The following is a 10,000-nucleotide window of genomic DNA, read 5'->3' on the forward strand; positions in this document are numbered from 1 at the left end:
AGATGTCTATTTAAGCCTGCATGAGAAAGAGAGAATGGTTTTCGGCACAATCCCACCTCTCTCTCTCTCTCTCTCTCTCTCTCTCTCTCTCTCTCGATATGTGTAGTACATGTTTGTATAAGAGAGAGAGAGAGAGAGAGAATTCAAAAGTTCTCAGTGTGTGGACGTCTGTATAAACTGGCTTTTGTTTTGAGAGAGAGAGAGAGAGAGGAGGTGAGAGGAGAGAGAGAGAGAGAGAGAGATTCAACACAATCCCTCTCAGTGTGTGGATGCCTATTTAAGCCTGCAAGAGAGAGAGAGAGAGAGAGAGAGAGATGAGAGAGAGAGAGAGAGAGAGAGAGAGAGAAATCCAGCGGAAAAGATGAAACCTAATATCACTGAAACCCGTGCAGCATGTATTGCCAGGCGCTTTTATGTCGAGAAAACATACGGCCCGAACGGTGACAATACCAAAGGTATTGCCTCAAATTCTCATTAGGTATCAAGTAGAAGCTATTTCAATTTACAGCTACTGCTCTTTATCAGTGACACTATAATATACTGTACGAAGACTGATTGTCAAATCACGTGAGTCTCTTTTCACACGTATTTTGTTTTTTTTTTTCGTTTTACTTTTTCTTTGGTTTTTTCTCATATAATGATATTACACTTGTCTATTTTTTTAGCCAAATTTCGCTGTATTTATCCTTATACCAACCCTTGGGCTTATAACACGTGGTTTTCCTAATTGGAGAAGCATATGAAATAATAATCATAATAAAATAATAATAATAATAATAATAATAATAATAAAATAATGAAGTCCATGGATACTGGCTCAAAAAACTTCAAGGCCCTACACCCACGAATGGTAGAACAAACTCCAGCATTGTATCTCAAATCACCATGCACCCAAATGGATGACCACAGCAAGAACATCCTTAGTACAAAAAGACAAGTAAGTAAAGATAGCCTAGCCATAACTACAGGCCTATCACCTGCCTACCAATAATGTGAAAGTTACTAACAGGTATCATCAGTGAAAGGCTATACAATTACCTAGAGGAGACAAAACACCTTCCATTCCCCACCAACAGAAAGGCTGCAGAAGGGAAGTGTAAGGGCACAAAAGACCAGCTCCTGATAGACAAAATGGTAATGGAAGAACAGTAGGAGAGGAAAACCAACCTAAGCATGGCATGGATAGACTATAACAAAGCCTTCCGACATGATACCACACACATGGCTAATAGAATGCCTGAAAATATATGGGTAGAGGAAACACCCCCCATCAGCTTCCTCAAAAAATACAATGCGCAACTGGAAATACAATACTTACAAGCTCTGGAGTAAGACTAGCAGAGGTTAATATCAGGAGAGGGATCTTCCAGGGCGACTCACTGTCCCACTACTCTTCGTAGTAGCCATGATTCCCATGAGAAAACAAAAAATACTACAAGAAGATGGATGCCGGGTACCAACTCAAGAAAAGAGGCAACAAAATCAACCATCTGATGTTCACGGACGACATCAAGCTGTATGGTAGAGCATCAAGGAAATAGATACCCTAATCCAGACTGTAAGGATTGTATCTGGGGACATCAGGATGGAGTTTGGAATAGAAAAATGCGCCTTAGTCAACATACAAAAAGGCAAGTAACGAGAACTGAAGGATAAAGCTACCAGATTGGGAGCAACATCAACACATAGATGAGACAGGATACAAATACCTGGGAATAATGGAAGGCGGGCGGATATAAAACACCAAGAGATGAAGGGACATGATCAGGAAAGGAAAGAATATATGCAGAGACTCACGGCGATACTCAAGTCAAAACTCACGCCGGAAATATGATAAAAGCCAATAAACACATGAGCAGTGCCAGTAATCAGATACAGCGCAGGAATAGTGGAATGGTCGAAGGCAGAACTCCGCAGCATAGATCATAAAACCAGGAAACATATGACAATACACAAAGCACTACACCCAAGACAAAACAGGACAGACTATAACATAACACGAAAGGAAGGAGGGAGAGGACTACTAAGTATAGAGGACTGCGTCAACATCGAAAACAGAGCACTGGGGCAATATCTGAAAACCAGTGAAGACGAGTGGCTAAAGAGTGCATGGGAAGAAGGACTAATAAAACAAAGTAGACGAAGACCCAGAAATATACAGAGACAGGAGAATGAAAAAAAGAACAGAGGACTGACACAACAAACCAATGCACGGACAATACATGAGACAGATAAAGACCTAGCCAGCGATGACACATGGCAATGGCTACAGAGGGGAGAGCTAAAGAAGGAAACTGAAGGAATGATAACAGCGGCACAAGATCAGGCCCTAAGAACCAGATATGTTCAAAGAACGATAGACGGAAATAACATCTCTCCCATATGTAGGAAGTGTAATACGAAAAATGAAACCATAAACCACATAGCAAGCGAATGCCCGGCACTTGCACAGAACCAGTACAAAAAGAGGCATGATTCAGTGGCAAAAGCCCTCCACTGGAGCCTGTGCAAGAAACATCAGCTACCTTGCAGTAATAAGTGGTACGAGCACCAACCTGAAGGAGTGATAGAAAACCGATCACGCAAAAGATCCTCTGGGCGGATGGTATCAGAACGGATAGGGTGACGTGCAAACAGACCAGACGTGACGTTGATTGACAAAGTCAAGAAGAAAGTATCACTCATTGATGTCGCAATACCATGGGACACCAGAGTTGAAGAGAAAGAGAGGGAAAAAATGGATAAGTATCAAGATCTGAAAATAGAAATAAGAAGAATATGGGATATGCCAGTGGAAATCGTACCCATAATCATAGGAGCACTAGGCACGATCCCCAAGATCCCTGAAAAGGAATCTAGAAAAACTAGAGGCTGAAGTAGCTCCAGACTCATGCAGAAGAAGAGTGATGATCCTAGAAACGGCACACATAGTAAGAAAAAGTGATGGACTCCTAAGGAGGCAGGATGCAACCGGAACCCCCACACTATAATACCACCCAGACGAATTGGAGGACTGTGATAGCGCAAAAAAAAAATTAATAATAAATAAAATCTGTTAAAGGCTAGCAGATGTTCATTATCTGGATAAGAGAACAGTCACATTTATTCTTAGAAACTAAGGCATTAGTTAAACACGGCGAGATGCTTCCGTGGAGTTTGTAATGAGAGAGAGAGAGAGAGAAGAGAGAGAGAGAGAGAGAGAAGAGAGAGAAGAGAGAGAGAGAGAAGAGAGAGAGATTCTGTACCCAAATTTTAGCTACCGTGTAGGGACCGACTGAAACTCTAACAGCAATCGAGTTCATAACTACATTTCCTCTTACATGATCCAAATATAATAATAATAAATAATAATAATAATAATAATAATAATAATAATAATAATAATAATAGGTATTCACCGGTATACATGGCGCTGAAAAATGTATTTAAATCATATTTCCGGAATTACGTAAAATATATTTACTAGCTTGCAAAGTATTCTCTTTGATACCTAGAATACAGTGTTTACTAAGTTACGTAAAATGTTTCGGAGAGTTGTAAAAAAAATTAAATAAATAAACTATTTGTTTGCTGAACTCTCAGCAAAAGAGTGCATATGACATTTATAAAAAAAAATATAAAACAATATCTATAAAAAAATAAATTGAACTAGTTATCTAACTATACCCAATTTACATGGAAATATACGAATTCTTTCAGTGTTCCTATTTGTTCTGCAAATATACTTACGTGAACAAACAGAGGCTGAATATCTTGTTTGGAAAACTTGGCTTTTTTTTGACTAGAGGGACACAACATTTGGTTATATATATATATATATATATATATATATATATATATATATATATATATATATATATATATATATATATATATATATATATATATATATATATATATATATATATATATATATATATATATATATATATATATATATATATATATATATATATATATAGACAAAAAGAGATATACATATACTGTGTATATATATATATATATACAAATATATATATTCATTTATATGTGTATATACTATACACTGTGTGTTTGATGACACGTCTGCTTATTCATCTTGAACCGCTATATAAGGCAGAAATCTGAATACAAAATATGGCGATTTTTCCAAAAACAGATGCAACTATATAAAAGGCACTTTTAAAAACCAGTGAAGAAATTAGCAAAATAGAACAAATAAACAAATAAAAAGAAAAACATTTAAAAGGGTCTCCGGTAGGTAGGACGGAAGCTCTTAGCGGCGACGGGCCAGGTGGCGCGCTAATGAGGTCTCCCCATCCTGGGTGGAAGAAGGTTCCATACGCCCTAATCCTAGGGTCCCTTTTAAAAATGAACAATCGCAGCAAGGATGAACTCCGTCCCACCAGGGGAGCCGCCACTTCGGGGATTTCCCTTTCGATGCGTCTCATTAGCGTGAAAATGTTGCAACGAATGCCCTGTGTGACGCGATTGCAAATAATGAATTGTGATTGCCAGCGGAGGAGAGAGAGAGAGAGAGAGAGAGAGAACTCATCCTACTTATTTATGTATTTTATTTCTATTTCATCTTTATTACACTATTGGTATTCTCCTTTTTAGCATTTCCTTCTTCTGCTATAGGAAGTTGTCTCGTAATGTCTCGATGTCGACGACCTTACGTATGTTGAGATCACGCCAATACACTTTCAGTCCGGTTAGCTTTCATGCAATATCATCTACTGTCAAACTAAATTTTTTTCCTAGACAAAACGAAGACGAATATATAACATTCAGACTCCAACTATGTAAAATAATACAAAAACTAAAGCTTTCAAATTCCTCAACACAAATGTTTCTCGGACGACTTTTCAATTTCTTATTAGTTCAAGAGTCGAACCTAACTCACACGCGCAAGTTACGCAACCTGTTAAGGAAAAATTAAGATAGGAATGAAAAAATTAAGACAGGAAAGGAAAAATAAGATAAGAAAGGAAAAATTAAGCTAGGATAGGAAAAAAAATTAGGATAAGAAAGGAAAAAATTAAGACAGGAAAGGAAAAAATTAGGATAAGAAAGGAAAAAATTAGATAGGAAAGGAAAAATTTAATTAATAACAATAAAAGTATATTATTTGTGGATAATCACTGCCTGTAGGATAGTCTAAACTTTGCAGCGATATTCTGGCTAGTGCAATTTTACTCCCGATGTCGCTATTATTATACTACTAATAATAAATTAGCAACTTCAAAAAAAATAAAAGCTTTATAAAAACGGGCTTTTTATTAATAGCAATATAGATGGCAACTGTAATAGGCAACAACAGCTACACGCATAGCCAACGATGGACATTTTTTTTTTCCATACACCAAATGGAGCCTGCTTATAGCGGTAAAACCAACACTCATCATTTTCCTTCTGACATCCATCGCATTCCCTCGAAATCTATTTCTCATTCCATCCTTCAAAGGCGCACAATGGCAGGAACATAAAATAAAATCTTGAACTAAATAGCCGACTTGGGAGATATTCCAGTGCAGGAGTACATCATACACAACGCCATCTATTAACGGCAAAGAGAGTCCTGCCTCCTTCATCCATCTTGAATAGCCCACGCAATTAATCTCCTAATTCCACGGAGAGAACTCCTTACGCACAGGCATATGATAAGCTATTACAGAGAGAGAGATAAAGAGAGAGAGAGAGAGAGAAGCGAGGGAGAGAGAGGAAGAGGGAGGAGGAGGAGGTGCGGGAGAGAGAGAGAAGACGAGAGAGAGAGAGAGATTCGACTCGAGTAGGCTAAGACACATGACAAGCTTGATTTACATTTTACAGTTGATTATCTTGGACAACCCACAAAGCCTCAGTACTCCCCGGAAATAATTGGATTTCCTGTGCTCCAAAATTGGTAGAAAGCCGTGTAGTATACAACGATAACAACTATATATTACGCCTAAATAATACACAGCCATACTGAGAAAATAAACATCATTTCTGTGCTGCCACTAAAGCTGGTCGCCTAAAGCCGCTTTTGTAGATTTTAAACAAACAATCTCTGCCTATTAATGATTTCCTTTAATAATGAGATATAAAGACAATTTTTTTGCTACAATAATAATGATACCAACGAGATATTACTCAATCAATATGGATGTGCAATTCTGTTTACCTACATGGACACTTGGAAGTAATTTTCTGTCTAACCGGTCCTACAAAACTATACTTGTGCTGATTTTTCAAAAGCGATTCTATAAGCAACGTTCTGTCAATAGAGCTGAATAGGTAAATTTGGGGAGGCTTTTAGACTCTCTTCACCCTTCTCTTTCTGCAATCTTTTGAAAACATCCATTACAGAACATCGAAACAGTACTTATTTGGTGGTTTCCTCATCTTCTCCAGATGATCTCTTGCTTTTTAGACCTAACTTGATGACAGCTGATAGTGTAACAGCAAATGATTTTGTAATTTCTAACGTATTATACCATTTTTTTTTGTTTTATCTGTCTTTACTACTAAATATTTCACGCTAGATCTTCTTACTCACATTCGCGATGGAAAATTAAATGTCTATTCGCTGCTGGTGGGATACGGAGTGGAAAATGTAAGTCTATCTTAGTTTAACCAGACCACTGAGCTGATTAAAAGCTCTCCTAGGGCTGGCCCGAAGGAATTAGATATTTTCACGTGGCTAGGAACCAGTTGGTTACCTAGCAACGGGACCTACAGCTCATTGTGAGCTCCGAACCACATTATATCGAGAATTAATTTCTAATCACCAGAAATAAATTCCTGATTCCACGTTGGTAGAGCGGAGAATGAGCTGTCAGTACTTCCCACATATCAGTTTTCTTTTTTTCTCGCGCCATTTTTTTTCTCCAGAATACTGTAAATATCCTTACGTCTTAACAAATATTACCTCGATTCAAATCTGGCCTTAACTTCCACACCACGTTATTTCCTTTGCTTCAATTCTGATTGGATCAGATCACTACTGCATTCTCATATGTGCAGCTCATCGATGATTCCGGATCAGATCACGAATTTCATATCCACGATTCCAATGAACCATCTTTCGAAAAGTAGGCCTAGGGCTACCACCCTTCAGGGCCGGATGTCACCCTCCCTCCCCCAAGCCCTTTAGTCTACTTTCCTCCTCGATGTCAATCTCCTGTCAAGCCACAGTTTGGCAGGGGCGATAAGCTGCCCCTCCTCCTATCGGCAAAAAGCGTGAGAAAGTGAAAAGTGAAAATCTATTTTCCAAAAAGCTATTGGTTATGTGTCGCCTTTCGAAAGAGTCGCCTCACGACTTTGAGACTCTTGAAGTCAGCTCTTCAAACCGTTTCTTCTTCTGCAACATTGAATTCAGAAATTATAATTTATTTTATTTTATTTATTTATTTATTTACTATTTTTAGATTTAGCGAGTTTTAAAGATATGACAATCGTCAAAACATCAATGACAGCTTATGGAATTCACGTGAAAATCCCAATACACATATTTCTCGTGTAAATATGTCTATTGTCAAATCAAATATGAGTGATTACGGATTCTCTTGATAAGTCCCGATAAATATTTTCCTCGATGAATAGAAATATTCATTGTCAAACCAAATATTCAAAGATTATGGAACTCTAGAAAAGTGCCAATCTATTCTTATTCATGCAAATAAATTGTTATTGTGACAAATATTGTTTTTCACTGACACCTATTTTATGTCTAGTAATTTGGGTTTTATAATTTACGATAAGTACGATATTGTCTATAATAATAATAATAATAATAATAATAATAATAATAATAATAAAATAATAATAATACGAAAAATGAGACCATAAACCACATAGTAAGCGAATGTCCGGCACTTGCACAAAACCAGTACAAAAAGAGGCATGATTCTGTGGCAAAAGCCCTCCACTGGAGCCTGTGCAAGAAACACCAGCTACCTTGCAGTAATAAGTGGTACGAGCACCAACCTGAAGGAGTGATAGAAAATGATCAGGCAAAGATCCTCTGGGACTATGGTATCAGGACAGATAGGGTGATACGTGCAAATAGACCAGACGTGACGTTGACTGACAAAATCATTGATGTCGCAATACCATGGGACACCAGAGTTGAAGAGAAATGAGAGGAAAAAATGGATAATTAAGTATTCATGACCTGAAAATAGAAATAAGAAGGATATGGGATATGCCAATGGAAATTGTACCCATAATCATAGGGAACACTAGGCACTATCCCAAAGATCCCTGAAAAGGAATCTGGAAAAATTAGAGGTTGAAGTAGCTCCAGGACTCATGCAGAAGAGTGTGATCCTAGAAACGGCGCACATAGTAAGAAAAGTGATGGAGCAGGAGGCAACCCGGAACCCCACACTATAAATACCATCCAGTCGAATTGGAGAACTGTGATAGACCAAATAATAACAACAATAATAAGTAATAATAATAATAATAATAATAATAATAATAAATAATAAATAATAATAATAATAATAATAATAATAATAATAATAGAAAGTAAGTAGGCCCCTAACTAAAACAACTCCTGTTTAAATTAGATGGCCACCTCACTTAATCTTGTATTGAGTCTCGTCAATTTTTATTATAATGTAGAAGAGATAATTAATAATAATAATAATAATAATAATAATAATAATAATAATATAATAATAAGAAGAAGAAGAAGAGAAGAAGAAATCTTGGGAAAATAACAACACATAAATAAAACATAACAACAACAACATAAAAAACAATATACCTTACGAGAAATTCCTCAGGCCGCGTGAAAATAATTAAGATTGGAAAAGGTGCCGCTGTCTCACGAGACGTGATTTGTGAGGGGAAAAGAATCTCAAGAATGTTGGCTTTAATGATGGATGTTGCCGGGAATTAAAAAATTTTATTTCTACAGAAAATGTTTTCCTAATGATCTAACACTGGTTCTTCAAAAGTGGGTATTTATACCCCTTGTGTGTGTGTGTGTGTGTGTGTGTGTGTGTCTGAGACCACATGTTGGGGGTATGGGACTTGATCTTCTGGATATTTGTCTATATTTGACTTCAATGTGTCAGTGTACACAAGTGTATAATAACTACATAAAATATAAATGCTTTTGATTTTTTAAATGTTTAATTCCTAGCTATTCATACCTAAATTATGTATGAAACAAAGTATATTTATATATGAAACAAAGTATGTTAAGTTAAACTCTCAACATATAGGACTTAAGTGGACTTAAGCAAAGGGGGTTATGGAACCATACTGGGCAATTCATTGGGGGTCTGGAGTCATCAAGAGGTTAAGAACCCTGATCTAACATTACGAACGAAGAAAGTAATCTAATTTCGGATATTACAGAACACACATCCTTTTAAAGGAATAATTTCTTGAAGATCTATCTTTACCAATGGAAATAAAATTTATTTCAGATATTATAAAAACAAAAAAAAAAACACAAATAAGCCAGATGTTTACATTTATATAAAATGTAAGAAATTCTTAGATATAGCATTATAGATAGAAATACTAATATTTCAGATATTAGAGAATATAAAAAGAATGAAAATCAAGTCAGATGTCTATATTCATATTTCATAATTTTAATGATGAATGTTACCTGAATTATACCATAAATTCTATAGCATTACAATATGGAAAGAGATTAATTTCAAATATTAGAGAGTATATAAGGAATGAAAGGAAGGTGTATATATATATTTATACTAAAATAAAAAAAAATATTAAAGATATAACATTACAAATGAAAAATACATACATTCCAGATACCAGAGCATATAAAAAAATGAATGAACAAAAATAAAGTCACATCTCTTTATTGATAAAAATATTACTTGGGACTTAACATTAAAGACGAAATTCAATACATCTAAGATAATATAATCATAAAAAATAATAAAGTCATATATTAGTTATGTACTTCCTCGCTTAAGAAATTTTTGGACTGTATTGTCGAAGACGGATATCAAAAGCAGTTTTTAAACTAAGCAAAATACAAGAAAAA

At 35.8% G+C, this 10,000-nt stretch overlaps 1 protein-coding gene across 1 annotated transcript in view; it reads left to right on the plus strand.

Annotated features, from left to right (window-relative positions):
* The window catches only part of LOC135209993 (glycine receptor subunit alpha-2-like), a gene marked incomplete in the record, with an annotated part of 455,240 nt that overhangs the window by 290,802 nt on the left and 154,438 nt on the right, over positions 1–10,000 (plus strand).

The sequence above is a fragment of the Macrobrachium nipponense genome, chromosome 39 (genome assembly GCF_015104395.2).
Source record: "Macrobrachium nipponense isolate FS-2020 chromosome 39, ASM1510439v2, whole genome shotgun sequence".
NCBI classification, from domain to species: Eukaryota; Metazoa; Arthropoda; class Malacostraca; order Decapoda; family Palaemonidae; genus Macrobrachium; species Macrobrachium nipponense.